General features: G+C 41.4%; 1 protein-coding gene across 16 annotated transcripts in view; it reads right to left on the minus strand.

The window, feature by feature from the left end:
* INPP4A (inositol polyphosphate-4-phosphatase type I A) overlaps positions 1-24,599 on the minus strand; it is a 106,473-nt gene that overhangs the window by 65,710 nt on the left and 16,164 nt on the right. For 8 of the 16 annotated variants that reach the window (XM_072336034.1, XM_072336028.1, XM_072335997.1 and 5 more), the window contains exons 1-2: positions 15,594-15,764; positions 2,591-2,650 (exon numbers count right to left, since the gene is read on the minus strand). The gene's annotated coding sequence lies outside the window, so the exon portion shown is untranslated. Of the gene's footprint in view, positions 1-2,590; positions 2,651-15,593; positions 15,772-24,599 lie in introns of those variants that run through there. The other 8 variants (XM_072336052.1, XM_072335967.1, XM_072335928.1 and 5 more) reach the window with 3 other exon arrangements.

Below are 24,599 nucleotides of genomic sequence, written 5' to 3' on the forward strand. Positions count from 1 at the left end.
TGATTAATTCTTCAGACTAGAATCAACAGTCAGATAGAAAAACACTTAATGCAATGTAGAACATTATTAAAAGGCCAAGTGCCTTGTATTATGTAATAACTGCATGCATAGTTACTGCAATTATACATACCAATTCGTCACCACATACTGAATTGACTTATCCCTAACAAGAGGATGATGATCATGATGACCCACGAAACATGATCACTGTGTGTTTAACACACTCGTATTCACATAAGGCTGCTGCTCTGCATTTCAATGTGCTTTACAAACTGGCAAGAAGGAAAAAGTAGGAGAGGAACCAACAAACTAATGAATACCAGTTTCTGTTAGAAAAAGAAAACACAGCAAAAGCAGAGAGTAACTGCAGTAAAAACTAACAATATCGTAACTTGCACAGCAAGCTTCTTGACAATTATCTCTCCCCAGCCAGTCACTCATGCAGTTTGTCTGCTAGTCACATAGGCCCGTATGTGCATTACCAGGGCACATCTTCAGTAGCTGTCACTCAGACACTGACTGAAGAGAAAGCAAAGACTGCTACTTAACAAGGGTGCCACTGGAAATAATTTCTGTCTCATGTGAGCATGTTAAGGAGGCACAACCAAAAGAACTATGTGGAGCATGATATACACAACAATGAGTTTGACTCTTAATGAAGAAGCCACTGAATCCAAATTAATTCAAAGAAAACATGTACCAAACATCAAGCAAGCAGGCAAACAGAAGCAGGTGACATTCTTTTCTTTTTTCCATATTTTTTTCTTTGGATCTAATTTAACACAAAGCTTCAAATGAGTTGTGGGATCTGTCTACATGGAATTAATTGCACTGCCAGGGCCATTTTTGAGAAACACTTAATTAGGATGATACGCTGTCCCTGAAGGGGAGCCCTAAATGCTGTTTTTTTTCTGCTATTGTCATAGATTTCTTTGAGAGCATGAAGACAGAACCCACAGGGGACAAGGCATAGTTGTCTTGGGGAAGAATGAAAACGCTGTAAGAAGCAGTGCTGAACAGGATGGAGATGCAGGACTGCCCCAGGCGTATCTTCCCCCATGCAGACAATGACTCATAGAAGAAATAAAGATGGCATGAATGACTGGTATTACTGCAATTCCTTTTAAGTCTCAGTAAAGCTAGCTCCAGGGTCTAGCAATGCTAATTTGCTGCTGGCGATTTCATCCCTGATGTCTTAGGATCCAACGCATGCCAGATTCCCAAGCTATTCTTAACTGAAGTGTTCAGCATGGTATAAAGAAAAATTAAGTCCCCACATAAACCCCAAAGCGTTATGTTATGTACTGCATTCCATACTGCCCCAGTGAAACAACCCAGGCCAGAGCTTGCTTCAGTCCCAGATTTAGGTACAATTCTGGTAATAAACCCGTCCAGACTTCTCTGTAACTGATGTCAGTCTGCACTGAGACATCTGATACAAGAAAGGCAACTACTACGTGAGATAATTGTGTTTACTGGCTCTGCTCAAGATTTCAAATGAGATTGTTCGTCCTTAGCAGGACTGGGACAAATGCCTCTGAGAAGTAACAACTGTTCTCTAAAGCAACACTCACTGTGCTCAACTCTAAAATGTCACTGGGGGCACTATATCAGAGATGAGGAGACTGAGGGTTCCTTCCCAACTTCTGCACATGACTAGCCACAAGACCACAAGTATGACGTTTCATCTCTCACTGCCTCCTATTCCCACACCAGCGGAACTTCCAGCCTCTATTTGCCTGGCTGCCTGCTTGGATTGCCTTGCAGTTAAGGCCATGTTTTACACATCATCAGTACACATGCCACCATTTCTCTTATTCTCTGAAATCCCAGATGTCAGGTGCAGCTGGTCACCACACAGCCCACTAGAAGCTGCTCTGGCCTGCTGGAAGGAAGAGGAGCCCCAGAACTGAACTCTGAGAATGAGGGGAAAAGAGCATCGACTCACAAGAGTCTACTGCCAACAGGAGCTCCATCAGGACATCACTCTCCTCACAGCCTAGTCATGCAGCATTAACCTCTGCACACCCCCACATCACAGGACCTAAAGCAGTTCTCTCATTGTGAAGAAGGAAACACTTGACAAACTTAGACAAAGGTTAGGGCCCAACAAGATTCCGATCGCGACCACAAAAGCAGATCTGCTTTCCTCCCTTTACACTGACTCAGAGTGTTCAAGGGAGAAAAACTAAAGAACCACCAATTCACTCTTATATTAGAAGCAGGTTACGAACATTGGCCTTTCAAACATGGCCATGTTTTAATCTCACAAACTTTCAGAAGTGTATCAAATGTTCAAAGGTGTGTTCAGTTTACACTGTCACCAGTTAACAGCCTGCTTGAGCTTCTGTGGACAACACAGCCAAAGACAGCAAAAAATCTCTGATGAATACAATAAGGCATCCACAGTACAAAAAATAGCACAAGCATACCACCAATATCAGGTGCAGGACCCTGCCAGCACTTTCTTACTTGTAAGAAAGAACTTACTTTTGCTCTGTCACCATTAACATTTCCATTTTTGAACTTTTGCATTCAGTGCCCATAGATCATCACACACTATAGTATTAATCACTAAAGCCGTTATTACCTTTCTGCAGCTTTCAGAGATGGAATTCAGCCTGGGCATCCAGCTCTTTTTTAATGGAGCCTAAAAGACAAAAAAGGACAAAGTGTTTCTGACTGAATGGATCCAAAACAAAGAGGCAAGTATTGCAGGGAGAAAAAAAAAACAATACTCCAAAGCAACAATTGTAAAAGCAAGTGAAAATAAATAAATAAATAATATCACTAAATTCATTAAAATTGTAGTGTTGACTTTTTAGAATGTAGCTTCTCCACCGCTGGAAACAGAAGCTGGACTGTGAATCAGTTCTGAGAACAAAGAACCAGGTACTGTTGTTGTACCTTTCTATGCTTAATGACAGTGATGTTAATCTTCCTTCAACGACATGAGAACATGCATTTAACTAAAGAAACTTTTCTATTAAGTTTGTAGAAGACCCACTGCAGTTACAGTACATGAAGGTTAATAAAGCAGCTACTTCATGCTGCAGCAACAATCTTGCTCTCCCAGCACAGCTTCTCAGTTCTTTTTAACGTCTGCCTGCCCCTTCCAGCTGCAGTCAGTGCCAGGCCACCACATGGCATCACAAAGCCATCCCTAAGAGGCTTCTCCAGGCAACGGGAATGCAAACAACCAAACTGAGAACCTACTTTGTTCCGTAGTGGCCCCCAAGCAATTTTCGTGCCCTTCAGACCCAGACTGAATCTGAATTCCATGTCACCAATGGAGAGGTTCAAAAGTTTCACCTCTTATTTCCAAAACTCTCTGTGACAAAGAACATACTGTCTTTGGCCACATCAAGATCACTTGCCACACCTAAGCAACAGGCACCTTAACATTCTTTTTCCCCTTCAAGAAGTACAATGAAGACATCTCCTACCACAAAAATGTGGAATGGGATAAAATATCCCATAAATCAATCAGCCCAGAATCCTAGCCAAGTTTACTGTAAAATAGATACAAAGCACACAGCCATCACACAGCATCTAACATTTCACCCCTGCTCTCTTCTCAGACCCTATCTCAGGACACATTCATTATTCCATGGGGAGGACTGGTCCAGGTTTTTAGGTTTCCACTTTCTGAAACGAAGCAGGAGCACCCTGCTGAAAAGTGCTTTACAATGGTAAACAAGGAGCAGGAGTCTCATACTCTGGCACAAGGGTAGATGTGGCATTTGATAGTGCAAAACCTATTAGGATGGAGAATGGTGTAAGATACGTAGACAAAACCTGGCTCAACACTTCTTCCTATACAGAGAACAGCTCATAGAGTGAATGATGACTCCAACTCACTCATTCTAGAAGTAAACCCTGGAACAAAACGTTGTACAAAAAAGTAGGGGATCAGCATGAACAAACAAGCTGGAGATAAAAATATGGATGAACTGATGGAAAGGAGCAGTGACACAGGACAGAACAGGCCAGCAAACAGCTGAGCACTCTGGATCTCCTCTGGATCAGCCTCGTGAAGGCAACAGCCAAACTTCCTCTAATGCAGTCCTACTTAAGTTGTGTCTCTTGCTATAGCCCAGATGTGACCATCTGAGATCTAACCCATATTTTCCCTGCTTTTCTTTATTTTAATGGCATGAAAAATCTGGGAACTTTACCTTGTCAGAATCAAACAGAATCTGCCTGAACCATTGCTGGTCACAATCACCCCTTTGCAATGTCCAAGCATATTGCAAATCCAGACATCATGGAAGAAAAGCCCAACCCCAAAAAGCAACTTCAATGCATCCAGAATGTTCTGCCCACTTACTTTCCACTGCTCAACTCTTTCCAAGAGGGAACCCAGTCCTCAGCAAGAGGCTCTGACTTCCCAGTCAGACGCCATTGGGAGGCCCCTAGACCAACCTGCTCACAACAAGGCCAGCCCTTAAGTCTGAACTTGCGCAGGACCTAAAACATCCCTTGGTAAACTGTTTGACTGCTAGACAAGCTGTTATATACGTCCAGTGCTGCTAGAACCAAGCAGGCAAGGCAACTAGTTCCTGTGGAAAGAAGCTACTTCTCCAGTAAAATATCCAAGAGGGACAAATATATAAATATAAACAAGATTAAGAAAGCTATAACTTTAGTTCACAGGAAAATATACTGATGAGTCACAAACAGAACGCTCCTTAAAATGCTAAATTCAAGGGGGATTAATAAAGCAGTGTTCAGACTTGTCACACAGTTGTTAAGATTATGTTGTCAGCTTACAGTGGTGCTTGCGAACACTCAAATCAAACTATTAAAGATACCCAAGCACTGAAATAAAAGAAACCAGACAGAGCTAGGAAACACTAAGAAACCACATAGACTAAAAAGAATTTCTGATTTAAATTGGGATTCTAACAGTTGAGAAAAAATGAAGAAGAAAGACCTCAATGCCAGACAACGCGCCCACAATAAAGTAGATATCCTGTTGGGGTTTAACAGCTAATGAGACTGAGTCAGGAATACTGACTGCTGCAGACTGAACGCTTACCAGTCTGTAACCTGTGCACAAAAAGACTTATGAGGGCAACAGTGAGGCAGCCTCAGCAGAGCAATCCAAATAATGACTGCGAAACTCAGCAACATGGAAGCTGAGATGACTTATAGTTTCGTCTCCAGAAATACCACAACAAACACCAGAAGGGTGAACAGAGTTAACATCATGTTTATCTTAATTCTGTTAACTGGAATAACAGCAACCAAGAAAGCTAACTTAGTCAAGGTAAAATTTGGTATCTATATAAGAGAAAAAGGAAACTATCCAGTCCCATGCTTCTATGCACTTGTCAGCAAAGCATGTAAGATCTCTTACAAGAATAAACCTCTTCAAAGAAGCGGTCTATAAGCAGCTCAAGTTTCCTTCTCTTTTCATGGTCCAAGGTGAAGGCAAAACAAATTTGAGGTTCGTTTCTCATCTGTACTGATAGTCATAGAAGCTACAAAGCATTTTACTTTGGCTGCTGGAGAGTTCCTCAATGAGGACAGAGACATACGATACTATGTGGAGCTTTGTTCAAGGTTAAATGCAATATGCAAGGCAAAGTCATTTACTATTTTTAATCATTGGCATTTGGTAAATTCAGTGCAAGCACAGAAAGCTCCTATTTGGTATCTTTTATAAGTTATTTATGACTTATAAATGCATTTATTTAGTATAGTTATTTTTTCTTTTTCCGTTCTAAAAGCAGGACATATACTGTGAAAGCTCCTGGGCACTGCATAAGCTACTCACAAAGCAAGTCACAGCCAGCCACGGTCACAAGGTTAAGGGCTGACACAACAGACCTGCTACTATAGTTATAATCCCGCAATGTGTTTTACCACCACTCACCTTCAGGGTATTTAATAGAAACACAGTAAGTCATTTCACTTAAAACGAAGATATGAAAATGGAATGATAATGAATCTAAAAATCTTATATAAATGCTATGACTAAAAATGGCTAGTTCAGTGGCCATAAGCAAATCATAGTGCATCTCCTGTACTACTTGTGAGATGTCCCTACTGATATCCTACCAGAGCATCATCTCTTGCAGGTACCTTTCTCCTGTATACTGCACTCTACCACAGCTCCATTTCACTGAATTGTTAGTCTGCCCATGAGCTCTCAGCTTTGAGGCAATCACTGGTATTTTTTAATTGCACTGCAGTTGTGTTTTGGCACCTGCTTTAGAACCACTGAAGTGCTTGCTTTCACTGCAACAACTGAGTTGAACATCAGTGGTACGTGCCCAGGTAGTGAGACCAAAGAGGCCATTCTCACTTGCTTATGAAAGAGTGCAGATTCAAACTCCTTTGTTATAACCTCCACTGCACATTTCTTAAATTACATGGCCCTGCAGTAGCATCAAGACCATGGCTGGGTGTAGTAATGCACTACTGCCACATCAGAGCACCAGTTTCTTGGCATGTTCTGTCTCTGGTTTTCCTCATTAAGAAATGATGATGAGAAGGAAAAGATTCTTCAAATACTGCAGTGTATTTTTGCTTAATTAAAACTAAGCAGAAATTGTTTTGCAACTGATTGATGACGGCATTTCAAACCCCAGCGCTGGCAGCCAGATAATAAAAGCCATTCAGATCCTTCACTCAAAGGAAACAATATGTAATTGGCCATTTTCACCCCAGTACTCTGCACTTGCAATCAGGATTGCTGTGCAAACTGATAAGAACATCAGTTCTCAGTTAAACGTGCTGTACCTTTATTCCTGTTTACTGCAGAGTGTGAAGCATGTGACACTATTCCCTACAGAGAAACTACCTGAAAATTTGATACAAAACAAACACAGAAAGGACTGGAACTACGTGCTCCTACTGGAAATCCCTCACTTCCTCTCTATGCTTCTTCCCTCTTCCTCACTCATTAGAGAGCAGCTAAACCACTCAAGAGAGGAATGAACAACTACCCTTTTCCCTTTTGAATTAAATGTGCTGCCAACATCTTTGAAGGGTACTTGAATCATGACACCAAGTGTGGTTTTATCCATTAGTCAAGCACAGAAAAACAATGCTACTTTGATAGAAGCTAGCTCTTATCCTGACTCAGATGGGAGCTGAGCTGATACAAGTTACTGCCTCCTGTTGCTTGTCCTCATTTCTCTTCACCTCATCTGACAGCATAACTGTACCTCAGTAACACACAAAGGCGTTGTTTTGTTTGTTTGTTTTTTAAATCTAAAATACTTTGACAAAAGCATAAAACAAAACAGCTTGTGACAGTAATAATTTAAACCAAGTCCCTTTAACAGAACTAAGTTGGGGAATGACTGTCAGCTTTTTGTGCTTTTTAGGCAAATTTGAGGAGCAGGAACCTCTGCAAAGGACAAGCAACTGCAGATGAACCATGTGACAGTAAAGCTGCAAAGAAATGCTCATTCAAAGCAAGTTGTCAGTCTCAATGTAGATCAGAAGACATTTCCTGTAAACATATTTTAAAGGCTCCAGCCTCCAGTAATCAGCCCCCAAACCCTGGCAACATATTCTTTTTTGAGGTCAAGACAATTATGAACCTTGCTACAAACTTCAGTTGGACAGAAGGCAGAATACTCTATGTGTCTTGCTCTGTTCTGTTTGTGTCTTTTGTCTTGTAGTGTCGTGGTTCAAAATCATAGCACATGCTGATACCTCTTATGGTCAAACAAACATGGAGACAGAGCCTACAGCATTCCCCAGTATCAGGCCTGTTTCTCAAACTCAACACATAACCATCTCCACGAGTCAGTCTAGCTAATGAGCGCTATCCTACAAAAACAGGAAGTGAAGAAAACAAGATTACAAAATACAGCCTTTAGGTCAAATTGGTTTACATGAGCGCATCCTGTATTTCACATTCCATTTGAAATTTTATGGAGAAGTCCCAGCTTGCTATTACACGTATGACCAACCCAACTGTTTGCTCTGTGCTTGTACAAAGGAGATGAAGTACATGGAGGACACTAAGAACAGCAGTTAACAACTTTAACACTTTTGTTATATTGTTGACAATAAAACATATGGTGGTTGGTACTAAAATTCTCCCTTCTTTCATTTTTTATATCTGTGTCACAATAAGACATTTTTCTTAGCTACTGAATGTCTATATGTCTGTCTTTCTTACCACAGGAAACTATGCCTTCAGGCTACATAGTATTCCATGGAAAGCCAACCATTCAAGTAGTAATGAGTAGAAATTCTTCTTTCAGCAGTGTAACCAACTTATAATCTTCCAAGGATGTTCAATGCTATGAAAATCCCTAGAAGGATGACATTAAGAACAGTTTTCTTTCTAGAGTAATTCATGACACTGATCTTGTCATACACACAGATATTATGGATCCCCAAATGCAACCTGCGGAAAGTTTCAGGCTGCATTATTATTGACATAAAAGTTACGTTTACTGTGAAGGCATTGCTCTTTTGTGTCCCAGAAACATGAACCAAAGAGGAATGGGGAGAAAAAGCGTGCATCATGTAAGTTGGGGAAATTATATTGTACTTTCAACAAATAAACACTGCCAGATATTACAGACTCCATCAGCTGCCACAACCCTCCCAAACATCTGTATACCCCCCCTTATTTCACTTAGAAGCCTTTTAGAGACCTGGAAACGTTACTGGTGACATATTAGACATGTACTAGGAAGGAATCACTCTACTCACTTATCCTGGGTGCCCTGCTTATGACAGAAAGCTTTATCAATTCACCAGTCTAATCGAGAGTCAAGTTACCAATGAATTCCTGCCTGCTGCTCATCACAAATACAACAGCTAAGTAGATCTTTAAATGGATAAATGACTGCTCTGCCTTGCATTTCTCTCTTTTTGCTGAATTTATATGAAATCAGTATTTAGAGGCATCTCCAGTTTTTAAAGAAACTATTGGTACACATGCCAAACTGTGCCTAGCCCCAAGTAAAATCTTACCAGTGGATCCTTCTCATATTTTTTTTTATTTCCCACTGAATAAAAGACTGGGAACATATTCTGAAACATAAATCCTACTAACAAGCACAGAAAAGAATGTTCAGTTCATTTTGAGCAAATACGAAACCCTTGGAACCCACCATAAAAAAGTATTTAGAAGATAGCCAAAATTCAGACAGGCTGATGTTGAAAGCATGCATCCTTCCTTCATCAGTTCATGCAATCACACATTGGCAATCTCCTGAGGTTTGCAGAAAAGCAGATGCTTCCTTCAAATGCTCCATGTGCAAACAGAAGTTTGTCCTTCCAGATGCCCAAGCAGGTCCCTTTCTGTTGCCCTCCACATTCTGAAGAAGCTCGGCCCTTTCCGTCACTCCCGTGCACCAAAATAACTTGATGTTTTCAAAGGATTCTGTATGAGTGGGCTGAGAGACCGGTGCTGCTTCAGCATGACAACACACAAAGATGCTGCATGTTCCACCAGCCTGCAGACACCTGTGCCCCTCACAAAGCAGCCAGCCTCACGGGCAGCAAAGCCACCTAGTCCCACCCGGCCTACAGGAACTCACTGTTGAGTGCCATTTGTATCTTCACTGATCAGGAGCCCCCAGATAACTGACTCAGTCTCACTATGACTGTATTAGCTGAAAGGACAGTAATACATACATTCAGTTGCAAAAGATAATGGTAGAAAGGATGTAGTAATAAAAGATGTATAATCACCACATAGCTATAAATGTGATAATTTAAGGTCATAATGTGGGAGATGCATCTGATTGTATTTCACCCCTATCCTTACTGGTGTGACTTCCTGGAGTTCGCCAAAATAAGTCTCCTGAACACTGTCAACAACAGTGCTGGTGGCTTCACTCCAGAGACCACAGGCCTTCATCACTGGAGCATGGATTAAACGGTGTCTCTTACTATAACCAATAGTTATTATCCCCACCCTTACAGCTACCTACCATTCACCTGGTATTCAGTGAAACAGCAGCAAATAAACTGATTGTAGAAACCCTCAGTGAATATTTAGTACAGATCACAAAGCCCTCTAGGGTCTCACAGTATCAATACCTACTGCTGGGAGAAAGCAAATTACAAAACATTGTAAGTAGTTATACCATAAATACTCTCTCAATTTCCTTTATGAGATACTATCACATGCAATTTCTCTGAAATTCAGAAAATTTGGACCAAATTTGTCCCACTGCCCTTCTATTCCCCAGCTGAACTGGACAGACATCACAGAAGCTCAGCTAAGAACACCAATTTCTTCTCATTTCTTTTCAGAAAGAGCGGTGCTGCAGTGGCACAGGCTGCCCAGGGAGGTGGTGCAGTCACCGTCCCTTGAGGTGTTCAAGAACTGTGTGGATGTGGCACTGAGGGATGTGGTCAGTGGGCATGGTGGGGGTGTCTTGGGCTGGGTGATTTTAGAGGTCTTTTCAAAACTTAATGATTCTCTGGTAACTCCTCGTTTTTCTTCTCACTATCCATTTCTGGTAGCTGGTTTCCAAGTCTGCCTCACTGCACATATGCTGGCAAAACAGTACTCAGTTTTTCACACAACTTTTCTGTGTAAAGTCACTGTCCTGTAGAAGTATTGTTGTTTTTAATACCATGTTCTTATCAAAGACCCTACAAAGGTATGGGACAATTACTATCTATCTTTCTTCTGTGGGCAAAACCAGAAAGGCCACGTTCTACCTATTACTCACTACCTCCTGTTTACTGAAATGCCTTTGAAAGTCATCCACTTATCTCAGGAAGAGTATAATTTAATGAATTTTTTCCAGGCACTAACATGTGAGAGAGAATTTAAATCAGAAAGACCTCACTCCAGCCAGCTCAACTGCAAGCACGTTTATGTCACATATTCATAGCCACAATACTAATATTTACCAGTAGCAGCATTCAGGATGTAATTCTTTCTATGTAAACCCTCTACAATATTGCACAGAGCGGCTTATTAGTGTAACAGAATACTGCAGCCTCTTCCTGTTTTGTATTTTCAAAATCAGATTTACCGCCCAAACAGCCTGCAGAAAAAGCACATACTTCACCATTCACCTCTGTCTGTAATAGCTCTGCCATCTGGCAGTGCGTCACATTTTGCTAAAAAATTAATCTGAAGTAAGGATCATGAATCCATTTCTTTTTAATTGTGCTTTACCTAGACACGGGGGGTCACTTTACAGTGATGTAGAACACCCTACCTACTGTTGTTTATTCAAGCTGTGGAAGTACTTTGCTGCTTTAAAAGATGCAGCACAAACCAAAAGCTGAACTAATCCCAGATTTCTGCATCTCTATAAAATACAAGGAGAATTCAGTACAGAAATAACACACCATCGTAATCCAGGCCATAATCTTATTTACCCAGGGTGAAATGAACTATACTTACCCCCATGCTGGCTCTGTTTCCAGAGCTGGGGGCAAAGGACAGGCAAAAAGAACTGGGCAGGTGGAAACTCAGGCCTTGAAGGCAAATAAAAAGATATTGATATAGTCACGGTATGGGCAACATCTTTTACCCTCTATTCAAACTTGCACATGCTCAAGAATACATAGAAGTTTCAACAGACAAAAACTGAAAGGGATATCAAACCTCAAACAATGCAGCACAGCAGGAGTCCCTCCAGCAACCCAGGCCTTCAGGGCAAATTTGTGCCCAAACCTCCCTCTATGTCTCCGCTTCAACTGCTCCAGGATTAAGTGAAGAGCTTTTCATGACACAGCACACACAGACTTTACAGTTATTTTCCTCTCCCCTATAAAAGAGCTGTTAAAATCTAATACCAACAAGACAACTTACTCAGAAAACAGAAGCTACAGGGACAAATCAGATGCCCTGCGTATGTATACATACATACAATTAAAAGACTACCAAAACAACTCACATAAAAACCTCAATAAAGTAAAAACAAAGCTGGAGTTCTCCAACATACAAGATGGATCAGTGCAATTCATCCCGTGAGGATTTGTTCCAATACAAACTCCTTCCCAGAGGCTGGCTTCTAACATGCAAAAAAAGAAACAAAAAAGCTGTAACAGGGCCAACTCAAACAAACTTCTTCCCCCCCCTCCTTTCCAAATTTTGCATTGGAAATACAATCGCTGTGCTGTTTTGTGACACAAAGACATACGAAATAAAGAGCAATATATTGTTTCTTTCTCATGTACTGCAGCGTCCTCTTTCAAGAAGTGTAATGTCATTAGGTAATCACTTTATGAAACATGACAACTGTTTTCGTGATATAAATCCTTATTGCATGCACAGACCATGTTCTACTCTGTTGTAAACTCAGCATCTAATTCAGCAAGTGCTTCACAACTGTTTGACCATTAGGTAAAACTGTAAAATGCAATTAAAAAAACAAGACACCTCATATTAAATGTTTCACATAAATTCACTTTAATACTGAGACTGGATCTCCTGAAAGTTTTTAATCAGACCTTTAGCAAAGTCAGCTCAAACAACTGCTGATAGAGCTCTTGTGTGAAGCAACAGAATGGGTGCTTCCTCCAACACAAGGTCTCAAACGTCAGCAAAATGCTCTGTTTTCCACCTTGCCCCTCATCTCTCCACAGAAAGAGATGAGTCCCTTTTCTCACACCACAGGAGGCAGTGGTAGAAAGGCATCAAGATGACACCAGTTCCCATTGCAAAACATCTGCTCAAGGCCTGAGGAAGAACCATAGAAGAGATCCAAGATAAATCAGCAATATGGCTTTGTATGTGCCAGGGAATCAGTCTCAGGGCTCAAAATATATAAGTAGGTCAGAGCCATAGTGGAAGCTACAGAAATAAGCAGAAGGCTGGACCAAGCAGGAAATAAATAAAAGAGCAGCTGAACACTGCACCTGTTGTTCACAACATGAGTGGCACAGGAGTGAAAGGGAAGCATGGAATCACACGACCTTAACAGCTTTAACCTTTTATGGCTTGCCCACGCAGAAAATCTACCAAGGAGAGAGATTCGTTAAACTGGTTAAAGCAGAGCAACTGAAGTGCAGATGGAAAACAAGAGCTAAAGCTCCACCAGGAAGTCCAGAGAAACTTCAGCTAAGAGCAGAGTTAACAAAACCCTATGGGCAGTGCTAACAAAAAAGGCTCAAGTCAGCCCAGGAGAACCTCATGAGATTCAACAAAGCCAAGTGCAAGGTCTTGCACTTGGGTTGAGGCAACCCCCACTATCAGTACAGTCTGGGGGACTTGAGCATGGAGTACAGTCCTGCTGAAAAGGACATGGGGTTACTGGTGGATGGCAAACTGGACAAAAGCCAGCAATGTGCCCCCACAGCCCAGAAAACCAACCATATCCTGGGCTGCATCAAAAGAAGTGTGGCCAGCAGGGCAAGGGAGGTGAGTCTGTCCCCCTACTCAGTGCAGGTGAGACCTCACCTGGAGTACTGCATCCTGATGTGGATGCTCTGTTTTCATGGCCTAATACAAAGCCAACTTGAAGCAACAAAAACTGTTAGGGTGATTGGAGAAAGAGTCAATGTAACTGCTTCCTTTGCATGTAACAAAGTTATAAGAACTCCTCTGCACAAACTTCTCCTGCCTTGGTTGCTTCCACTTTAGCTATGACTTGTTAATAAAGGATGGCATGTAATCATCAAGATAGCATAATAATAAATCAACATTAAACCTGCTCTAGCTCTTCCCAGGTGGTTTTCTTCTACACAAAGCAAACCATCAAGCTATCTTGCCAGGTTGGGCTTTTTGTTCTTGTTGAGCAGACTCTTGCTTTCATTCAGCACTACTCCAGCAGCAGGCAGGGCACAGGGAACAGCATGAGACCTTGATGAACCTAACGTAGCTCTCTTTGGTGGTCACTGCTTCCACAAATGGACAGCTGGGATGGGGAGTCAGTGTTCAGGGGCTAACCCTCATCTGGTGTTTTAGATCTTAAGCATGTACTTGCAATTTCTCTTCAAAACTGTTTGCTGTTAATTATTTAACTGTAACCATAACATATTAGAAAAGAAATTATGGAAACTCAATTGAAGAGATTTAAGTTTCGTGATAATGAAGTTCTGTTTTCAGAGAATACAGAATTCTTTCTCTACATGTATACAAAAGTAAAGGCAAAAATGAAGGTAAGCACAATTCTGACAGTATCAGAAAGCAATAATTCACGTGCAAACCAATGGAAAAATTAATACTTTAAAGAGTGTTTTATTCGAATCTCCTGGATTTGGGAGAACGAGGGGAGACTGTCATGTGCCAGAACTTTGTTAGTGAGCAGTCCTAAAACCAACCCTCACATTGCAAAAACCATCTTGCATTTACGATCCTGCAACACGAGACACGTATCATATCAGAAACATAAATCATTAGATTTGGTGATCAAGATTTTGCTCTGGGAGATAAGAGCCCATGGTTGGCATTGCTTTAAAAGTTCTCACACTGTAGTTTTCTTAGTTGGATGTCACAACACCCATAAAGATACTGCAGTTGCACTAACAAATCTTACTATTCATTTTATTAAGAAACTTAATCCCCCTTTTCTTCTTATTTTTTTTTTAATAAAGGAAGTCATGCCAAATCTAATTAATTCACAGCAAGAAAAACAATGGGCATGAGTGAATGCTGTAAATTAGCAATCAGAAAAAGGATGCTGTCATTTCCAAATGCCCTTACTACTGCACCATATTTAGTTGAGAGAAGACAGCAGTCATTTTGGTGCTAATTTAGTACTTAAGTTCAAAAACAAAAGATTCCCTGACTCAGAAAATCACTTAGGGGCAGGACAGCAAAGGCTCAAAACTCAGTGGATTGTGAGTGAAGACAACTGGCAATACCAGTCTAGATTACGTTAAAATTACTACACCAGAGTGAATAAAATAACAGTAAGGACACTACAGAAAAACTGTTTAACCCACTCTGCATACCATAAACACTAACTAAAATACATCCCACTTTTTGTATATATCCTGCACCAACAATTGGTTTTATGTGTGTGTGTGCATTACTTACTGAAAACCCCTGTATTATATATGTGTGTGTGTGTATATATTACACATATATAATACAGGGGCTTTCAGTACCACAAAATGAAAAAAGGACAGGATACAGATGTATGCTTTCAAGAGTCTGAAGAGGCTGTTTACATCCAGGCATTGCGCAGATCCCAGGCTGTGCGTGCTCCCAGACTGAACGTTACAGGCAAAAAACAGCACTGGGACCTTAAAGGTAAACAGTCATAATTTTGCTATTCCTAGCACCACCATCTTTTATTCTGTCAACAAAGAAATTCACAAGCCTGTGTATTCGGTTGTAAGCAAGAGCTCCAGAATTACAGCAGTCTGCACAGCATGGGCAGAGGGCTGCTTAAGTGCTATCCTGCCAGCCCTGATGTCTGGCAGCACCATTTCTTCGAAAGAGGTCTTGTATCCTTAACATGGCTGCCATGCCTTACATAACACAATGAATGACAACATAAGTATTTTGTTCCCTCGGATGGGCACTGCCCACTGGCCATAGGATTCCCTACACAGAACCACAAACAGCTGAAACAAAGCTTTGTAGCTGCACCGCTCCCTCTGAGAATAAGAAATAGCAGCAAGAAACTCAGCCCTCACCAGCTCTAATTTCCCTTTCCTATCTTCTTCTAGGCAATAACAGGCATTCTTACCTTAAGAATAACGACAAGTGCGCTCAGTACAGCCTGCTGTGCTTCATCCGAGCTCGTAAATAAATATCTTGGCGCAGCCGCTTGCTGCAGCAGGTAACCAGGAGCACAGCCTGCCTCTTCTGCTGCCGGAGCTGCTCCATCTGAGCGCTAGCTAACGGGAGCGCTGTCACTGTGAGTCATGGCAGTGACTCAGAGCAGATGCAAAGCTGCAGGAGGAGTTTAAGTTTCAGGCTTCCTCTCACTCATTCCAGCTCCGTGTGGCACAGGCACACATGCATGCACGCAACACCTAAGTGCCTGCATGCACACCTGCAGGTGGGTATTTCTTTCAGCAGTAAGACAGATTTCTTTGTGCAATCTGGTCTGCCTTCCCCCCCTCTCCTCCTAGGATGGCTGATCTGGTTCTGCTGTCACTGTAAGTGTGCCAGGTGTGCTGCTATTAGTGTGCTCACACAGCCCAGCAAGACCAGGGGGAAAAGCTCAACACCCCAAGAAAAACTGTAGAACAACAATAACAAAGTCAGGGCAATACCCACTTATTCATCACAAACTTATAACAAAGCGGCTTCACTAAGTACACTGGGGACAATTTTGGAATTAAATGCAGTAAGAGGAGAGCATTTGGAAGGGCTGCAGGACTACATGTGCGTGAGAAGGAAGCCTACGTGCCTGATACCAGGACAAAATGCCTACAGAAGGGCACAGCTGCAGCCAGGGCATCTGGGGAAAGGTTGGATTCTGGCAGCCTTCCCCATATCTCTCCATGTCAGTAGGGACTGACTGCCACAAAGCAACCTGATCACATAGCCACTCCCCAGGCCTGCCAGACTCCCCACCACTTCCAATTGAGAGCAGGCACTTTGAAGCCAAAGGCAGGCACTTCATGCTTGACAGTGTTAAGATGCAGGACTGTGCTGATTACACTTTATTTCTGAAAGCCCTATTATACCAAGCAATCAGCACTGAGTAAACCAAGGCTTCAGAAAGGGCAGATGAAATCCTTTACTTCTGAGCCAGCAGGTCAACCACATGGAAACAAACACGATGGAATGAATGAAGAAAGTATTGCCAAAAGAAGCTGCTGGCCTGAGGAACTATGCCATTACAATGCATAGACCTGCTTATCAGCCATTCATATAAACACCCCAGATATTTTGGGAAAAGGCACTCGGTTTATGTCAAAGCATTTACAGCAGAACATCTTTCCTCATCCCTAGCAAATGTCCTGCTGGCTACCATCCAGATAAACAGATCTGCACTGAGAATTCTCAGGGCAAAGCTAACATCAAAGCATGACTTTTATAGCTCTTGTGGTTTTTAGAGAGATACCTTGCTGTAAAGCTGAATCACATTAAAGGTAAGGCCATCCACCCAATCCAAGGAGGTGCGTTGCACTCTTCACTACCAAATCTGGTTGTTATTAAAGCCACTGAACAAACTTTCTGCTGTTGATGGCAAATGTTTACTCCCTCCTTGTATCTCAAAGCAGCAAAGAACACTGCCTTGGCAGGGACCAAGAGATGAGATAAAATCAAGCCGAGCAGAGCAATCCTTAAAGCACAGTCATGGAGATACACTAAACTCCACAGTGTGCCTGAGGATAAAAACAAAACCAAACCAAACCAAAGAACCCACACAACCAAAAAACAGCCATGACCCTCGCAAATTTTAAGCATGAATCCAACAGCAAGGACACGGTCCAAACAGCAGCTATGACACAGAACAAAACAGGAATGACCCTTTGTTGCTGTTATTTGTTTTTAAATGTAAGGCATGCTTCAACATATCGCCATTCAATATTATACTGTGGTCCATCTTAAAGGATAGATCCTGACGAAAGATGACTCAAAGAGCTGTTTAGGACCTCAAAGAGATGAAATACACCAAGGGTGAGCATGCACTGTGTAACGTGCACATACTTATCTGCAAATCAGAAACAATCTAGCTGCTGTAGACAGCAGTTCTGCTGCCTAATTGATTAGTCTCTTTGGCTTCACCTTCTGCAGTAGAAAGTGTTTGGATTCTGGGTCTAGAAGTGGAAAGTCTAAAGACTGTAATACTGAACACGGGACCTCAGAACACACTAGGGCATGGAATTCTGACGTTCCTCATCATCTCCAAGTCTCTGGGAATTGTTTGTTTATAAGCCATCGCGATGTCCATTATGGAGTAAATGATTTCCCCAGTCTCTTTTATGTTGGCAGATTTCCTATCAGCCTGCTTTGCCATGAAAGTTGCATTGTCCTTTTTGAGAACACTTCCCTCTACCTCTGTTCTTGAGCTTTTTCTCCTTAGCTATACTGTTACACATATATATATATATTATATATTATATTATATAATAATGGACTGGCTTCCAGTGCATTACAGTAACAGAAGCAGATTGAGGAACACCAGCAGTACCCACAGTGACACCTTCCCTCCTCCTTCCCCCTTCCAGTCACCCCTCCTTCAGCTACATACATACTCTGCTTCATCCTAACAGTTTGCAGCCTGGTTTATCTGAGCCCTATGGAAAGGTGCAGAAACTAGACCTCAGTGTCTTGCTCAGTAGAACATCACAGCTCCCTTTTAGTGTACCTCAGCAGGTGGCTCATTTCTTCCAGCTAATTAACTCCCATGGCTACTGTGATGTGCAATGACCAAAGCACTGTTTGTTTCTTAGGCAAATGAAAACATCCGCTGGTAACAGCATCAGCCCCAGAACCTTTACCCTGCGCAGAAAGCAAACAGAGGAAGCCACAAATGAAAGCAGAGCTTAGTGACTTGCATGGGAGGAGGGCAAAGGATGCATTTATCACAGTCATCTCAAGGTCTCTGAAAGTAAATAAAAGGAGGCGCTTCAGTGGTTGAACTTGGTACCATCAACACATCATCCACCAGTGCCTCAGTAGCATCTCTTTAAAAGTAACAGCTAGCAAAGCAATCCAAAGGAAGCTGTGTGAAACCATTTCCACTGTACCTTACAAGTGCATTTCTTTACAGACCACACTTGCTGCACAGGAAAGCTGGCTTACATAAGGACTCCCCAGACTGCACTTGATGTCAGCACTGAGTCAGTTGATCTTCTGGCAGCTGGCCTGCTCATATCTATCCACTTCTGTTCTCCTTTCCTCTTTATGCCAACATCTGCCCATGCTTCACGTTGACAGGGAAGGTCAGCAAGATCCTAATATTACACTGAACTTCATAATCAAATGATGTGTTATTTCCAATTAACATCTGCCCAATGTTTTTCCCTTAATTCAGAACCTCGCCTCTTCCTAAAAAACGATACAACACAAGCATGGAAGCATCAGTAAACTCAATTTTTATGTACATGTCTTATAATTCAATCTGGATCACAGAGAAGGCGCTTCTGAGAATATTACAGTTTGTCCCATTAACATAGATACAATTTTCTGGTTTAATCTTTACATTTCTCTACAATGCATAACTACCCCTCTATTTCAAACCAGCATACCCTGTTTTTTCACTGATGTAATAATTTCACTTGAATATTAAACTACAAGTCCTAACAAAAGAGACAACCAAACCCAGGCATAAACTCATTTTGAGGCAATTGGATGCTACTATATATGACTTAAACGTTACATTTCCTTGCACTGCCAAAGAAAATGCTGTGCTCTAGTAGGAATTGCCTACATCCATTCATTTCACTCATTCAATACACTCTATACATTTTCTGAGTTAAATTTTTCTCACTGTCTTCACAATGCAAGACTTGTAGATCTCACTCTAGTCTTTGTGACCTGAGACTGGGAGGTTCTTCAAATGCCTCAGAAAGAACTATTGTTCATGCTGGAGAAAGTAGCTGCAAAGACTTACTGTTTTCTCAGTACCATCTGCTGCACTGGGTAAACTACATGAAAAACCGGTAAAACTGAATGTGAAGCTGGCCAATTTCACTGACTATTACTCAGCATTTTTTAACAGAAATTACTTCTCATTAGCAAGAAGAAAGAAGAACTGTAACATAAGACTTCTGTGTTTGCTCAGCAGATTCCTAATGCTCTGTCTTGTCTTCTCAATTCAGTTGTACTCCTTCGCAAGTTAACAAGCTCCAATCCTCAGTATAGAAATTGTCTTCTGGTATGTTCCTCATACAAAAGGTCATGAAGAGGAACTGCCTATTTAAACACATTTACAGGTCTAGATCTGTTGTTCCTATTCATGGCTGCCTTTGCCCTTTGCAGTATGGTATAATACAGCATTACACAAAAAGCTAGGAGGAGGCATATTGACTAGTAACAAATCTAACAAGCACAAAAGCCAAGACCGCACTATTCTTCTTCCTCTCCCCAAGTCCATTATTTGTTTTTCCCAAAATACATTATGTAACAATGCAATCAGAACGAGTTCTCCATCCATAAACTCACAAACTTTAAGCTGCATGGTGAGCCCAGCCTCTACATGTATTGCATTGTAAATTATTCCCCAGATTAATGCCACCAAGTATCAGTGGGACCATGTAAAGATTAAGGAGCCGTACACAGCAGCTCCCCATTCTGTATAGCAAAATCAAGACCAGTAGGAGCCTGAGGTTGAAATATCTTATTAAAAATGTTGATAGTGGAAAAGCATTTCTTCCATTATTAATCTAAATTTTGACATTCAGAACTTAATTGATTTCAGACCATTAGGGACTTTTCTCAAAAGTAGGCCATGCAAAAACATCAGTAGCTGTGCCATTTAAAGGTTGGTTTTTGTTTTTTTTGACATCCTTACTCCATGATTTTAGATAGCTTTTCATCACTTAGCTTCCTGTCATACATATGGTACAAACTCTTTCACACATCATAGAGATGGGACAAAGGAGAAATAGTTTTAAACTATTTTAAGGTTGGTTCTAATCAGTGCAGAAGTATTTAAAGACCTATTTAATAAATGACAGACACATTCTTATCAAGGTATGCTTCAAAATACATTCACTTTTGCAAACAAAATAATTTTAGAGACAAAGAAGGCCTAATGAAAAGAGTTGAATGCAAGCATAGATCAGTGATAGAAATGTAAGCCAGAGCCAGCCATAAAGACAGGTAAAAATACTTTATCGATTAAAGCTATTTTGGACTACAGTAATTCTCTGTTAATTCCTCTTGGGGAATAAAAAAAAAAAAAAATCCTTTTGTGAAAGGGCTTCTGAAATAGAATACAGCATAATTCTCTTTGCCGATTATATCAAGATTAAACGGAGACACCAAGCTGAATAAAGATGTAGGAAGACAAGAGTCCTTAATTTGCACCAGCTCTTCAGCACAGCCTGAAAAATGAACTTCTCTCCCTAACATGTGAGTAGTCATTTATAGCCTCAGAACCATCTATTTTGCCTGAGAAGTGACCTACCTATCAGCTAACTACTGCATAGCACTGCTTCACTGAGGAAGTCTCAAGTAAAGACAAACACTGGCACTAAACCACAGGTTCCTCGAGTCCTATCCAGGCACAGCAGGGTACCACAACTATGGGATCCAAAACCATAACTACGGATGGACTTTACACAGGCTGTAATTCAAAAGCAACAGCTGTGGTTAGGGTAGAAAAGGAAACTGACACATTACATTAAAATTAAAGGAAGACAAGTAAAAACTAGCTATCCTCATCTTCACCTTTCTTTTTACAGTAGATCTAAAAAGGGAGGAGAGGCAAGCAGTACCTGTTATAGAATCATGCAGTGTTCCTAAATAGTCTCTTTATTGTTTTTTTTGTTGTTGTTGTTTTAGGCTTCAGTACAACAGGTCGGTCAAATGTTTTCAAAAGGACCTGGCATTGTCAGCTATCACATGAAAAAGCTTCATGTTTATTTTCATAATCTGTAATTTAGATAGCAGCTAATCAGTACAAGCCTTTTGTTGCTGTGGTGGTCGTTGAACATTTCATCTACCCACTCTTTACCCCCTGCTCCTTCTACCATAAAAGTAATTGAGAGACCTGCCTGAAACATTTTACAAATAGTAACAAACTTTGAATGAAATTAGTAGCAATTACAGCTTTTATAAGGGAAAGAAATAATTATTTCTTAGCCCACATAAATGTTCCTCCGCACTGAAAGGCAGCATATTTTTGGTAACTTGTGGTCTTTTATTTGTTTTGCTTTTATGAGAATCATTTCCAGCATTGTTTTTCTGATGTTTCATGACACTGTGAACGAAAAACTTATGATCTAGGTACTAAAGAGAAGAAATATGTAGTCTGTAGAGTTACAATTTTAATGTAAAAATCTCCCATTTAGAAATAATACAAGAAAATTAGAAACTGCAGAATTTGCTTTAAATAAAGAAAACTACTGATTCTTCCTACTCACTAAGAAGGAATAAAGGAATATTTAAGACAATAAATTAAAAACTTATTCTCCAATAGTTGTATAATACTTCTGATCTCTTTAAAGGGTTGAAAATTACTTTAACCCATGCATATCCATTAAATGCACTGTGAAGGCTGAACAGACTACATCAACAAGAGTCAGCAAACATATCAAATTCTTCACTTCCTCAGAAACAAGGCAGCAAGAGCACAAGTCAGAGCACAGAAGCAAAGTATGTGTCAGGAATCAGCCTCTAAAAGCTCTCACTTTCCCCCAGGAACCACAGAGAGGCAGTTTGCTGGTGCTGACTTGCTCCAACCAGGTTTAGCAAGCAACAGAACTCACAGATAACCAGAAATGCCACAGCAACCTAAGTGCTAAAGTTTGAAAGGCAGAATATCCAGTAAAAGTGGAGCTCAAAATAGAATAGGGAAGGACTTGGCTCCGAGGTATGATGTTTTTAGAAGATGATAAGCAGGAAATGTCAGAGCTGGTGAACTGACACTCTCAGCCAGGCAAAGGAAATCAATGTTAGCATCAAGAGTGAAGAGTAAGCAAAAGGAGCTCTGGTCAATATACCAACCTGTGAGCAGCTCTCAGTGTATGGCACTGAAGGGAGAGAAGTTAAAGGCACTGCAGTGGATGCTAACAGCTGTGCTAAGGAGCCAGGAAGGCAGAGCGCAATCTAGCTCAGAGAACAGGGAATTGGAAATGGCAAATGGCAGTGCCAGTCAAACCGCACAGTAAACGTTATGATGGAGAAAGATCTCAAGGTTGACTCAGGAGAGGAGCGGCTGGAAGAGACACACACACACATCTGTAAGCTGCCTGGCTGACAGGTTGCTTGCAAGACAAGAAAATGAGATTTTCAGGGAAGGTCTGAATCAGCAAAGGGAGACAGAGGAAGCAAAGGGACTTGGGCACAAACCACAGAACAGTTTGGGTTGGAAGAGATGTTTAAGATCACACAATTCCAACCCTTCTGCTACAGGCAGGAACACTTCCCTCTAGACCAGGTTGCCCAAAGGCCTATTCTGCCTGGCCTCGAATCACTAGGAAAGTTTTACAAAGGTGCTGTGTGGCAGATATTTGGCCACTGAAGCTGCAAAACAGAGAAGCAAATGCTCCACAAAAGCTGAACACACTACAGCTTAGTTAGAGAGCACAATACACTAAGCTTGGACACGGCTCCGGTCCACCCACCTCCAAAACTCCCAACTCTCTGGCTTGTGACAGGAATATTCCTTTATAGCAATTCCCGTTTCCTCCAAGTGTTGTGTTGCTGACTGGCTCTAATGTTTGTTTCAGACCCATGAGGAAGGCACTGAGAGAAAAGCTGACAGGAATAAGCTGTCAGAACCTCTGGAAGAAGAGCTGCACAGAGCCTCCATGAGACACCTGGGTGCACAGGCCATAGGCCTGGAAAGGCACATTGGTAGCACTGGCCTCTAGTACTGTAGGAACCACACAGACACAGAGAAAGAAAAAACACTACTGCAAAGCTTAAGCCTCCTTTGATATTACCAACACTCTGAAGTTTACATCACAGCTGCTTGAAGCAGATGCCTTTCACTGTCTTCTGGAAGTCCACACACCGCTTTTTATACTCTAAATAGTAAACTGTGCTGGGCAGAAGTCAGCCTTGAGTTCTGACTAACAGTCTGGGTGGAATAAGAGATTATTTTGAGAAGGACCGTACATGAATGGCTGCTCTCCAGCCCCAGTCCTTTTCCTGATTTATTTTTGTTCTCTTCCCTGTTGAATGAGCACTGCCAGAAGGAGCCACGAAGTACTGGGCCTTCTTGAGGAGATGGATAGCAAGCACTCGAAGAGAGAACTGACAAGACTGCTTTGTTACATCTTCGTTTTGGAACTCTATTTTTCCTCAGAAATCTAAAACTTCTCATTTTTCTCACAGTGCAAAGAGCAGTGGAGGAAAGTGGGAAAAGACAGATGGACAGAGAGACAGATACACAATCATTACGATGGAAGTCCAGTCTCAACCAATGGCTGCCTAGATTCTAAAAGCTGAAGACAGTGACAGCTGAGGTATAGAACAAAGCTAGTTTAGACACAGCACTGTGAAGAATAAGGCATCAGACAGAGAAAAAATGGTCTTCAGCTCATGTAGCACTCCACATACTTCAACTTGTACACCAAAGCAGAATGGCTCCAGTTTTAGAAAATAGCCCCAAATTAATCCTAGCAAGAACACAAGCTGGCAGATAGCATTCTTAGTATTCAATTTGGGAGAGTGCTGAGAGCAGCTGGTACAGAGCAGGATGTCTCCAAGCTAATCTCTGAGATGCTGTCAAGTCCCACACTGCTCCTACCATCAGCTGCATGCACAGATAGGAGATAACTGTAGAAATGCCCGTTAGTCCTTCGGCTCTCAGGCTACAAATGGAGGGGAGAGAAAACCGCCTTAATAACAATAAACAATTCTCTTCTTCGGAAGAAAAAGACAGTAACATTCTTCAGATAAGTAGTTAAACTGGTATGTCTTATTTTAGGCAGCGACTAACCACTCAAACATCCACAGAGCATTCAGTCTTCTGGAAAATTCTTATCACACTGCCAGTTTGAAAAACACACACACACACACATATATATGTATATATATAATTTATTATTGCAGCACACACATTGAAAGAAGGGTGAGACCTGCACACTTGGGGTAGATTAAGGGTATTGTCCCACTT

This window comes from Excalfactoria chinensis, chromosome 1 (assembly GCF_039878825.1).
Source record: "Excalfactoria chinensis isolate bCotChi1 chromosome 1, bCotChi1.hap2, whole genome shotgun sequence".
NCBI lineage: Eukaryota > Metazoa > Chordata > Aves > Galliformes > Phasianidae > Excalfactoria > Excalfactoria chinensis.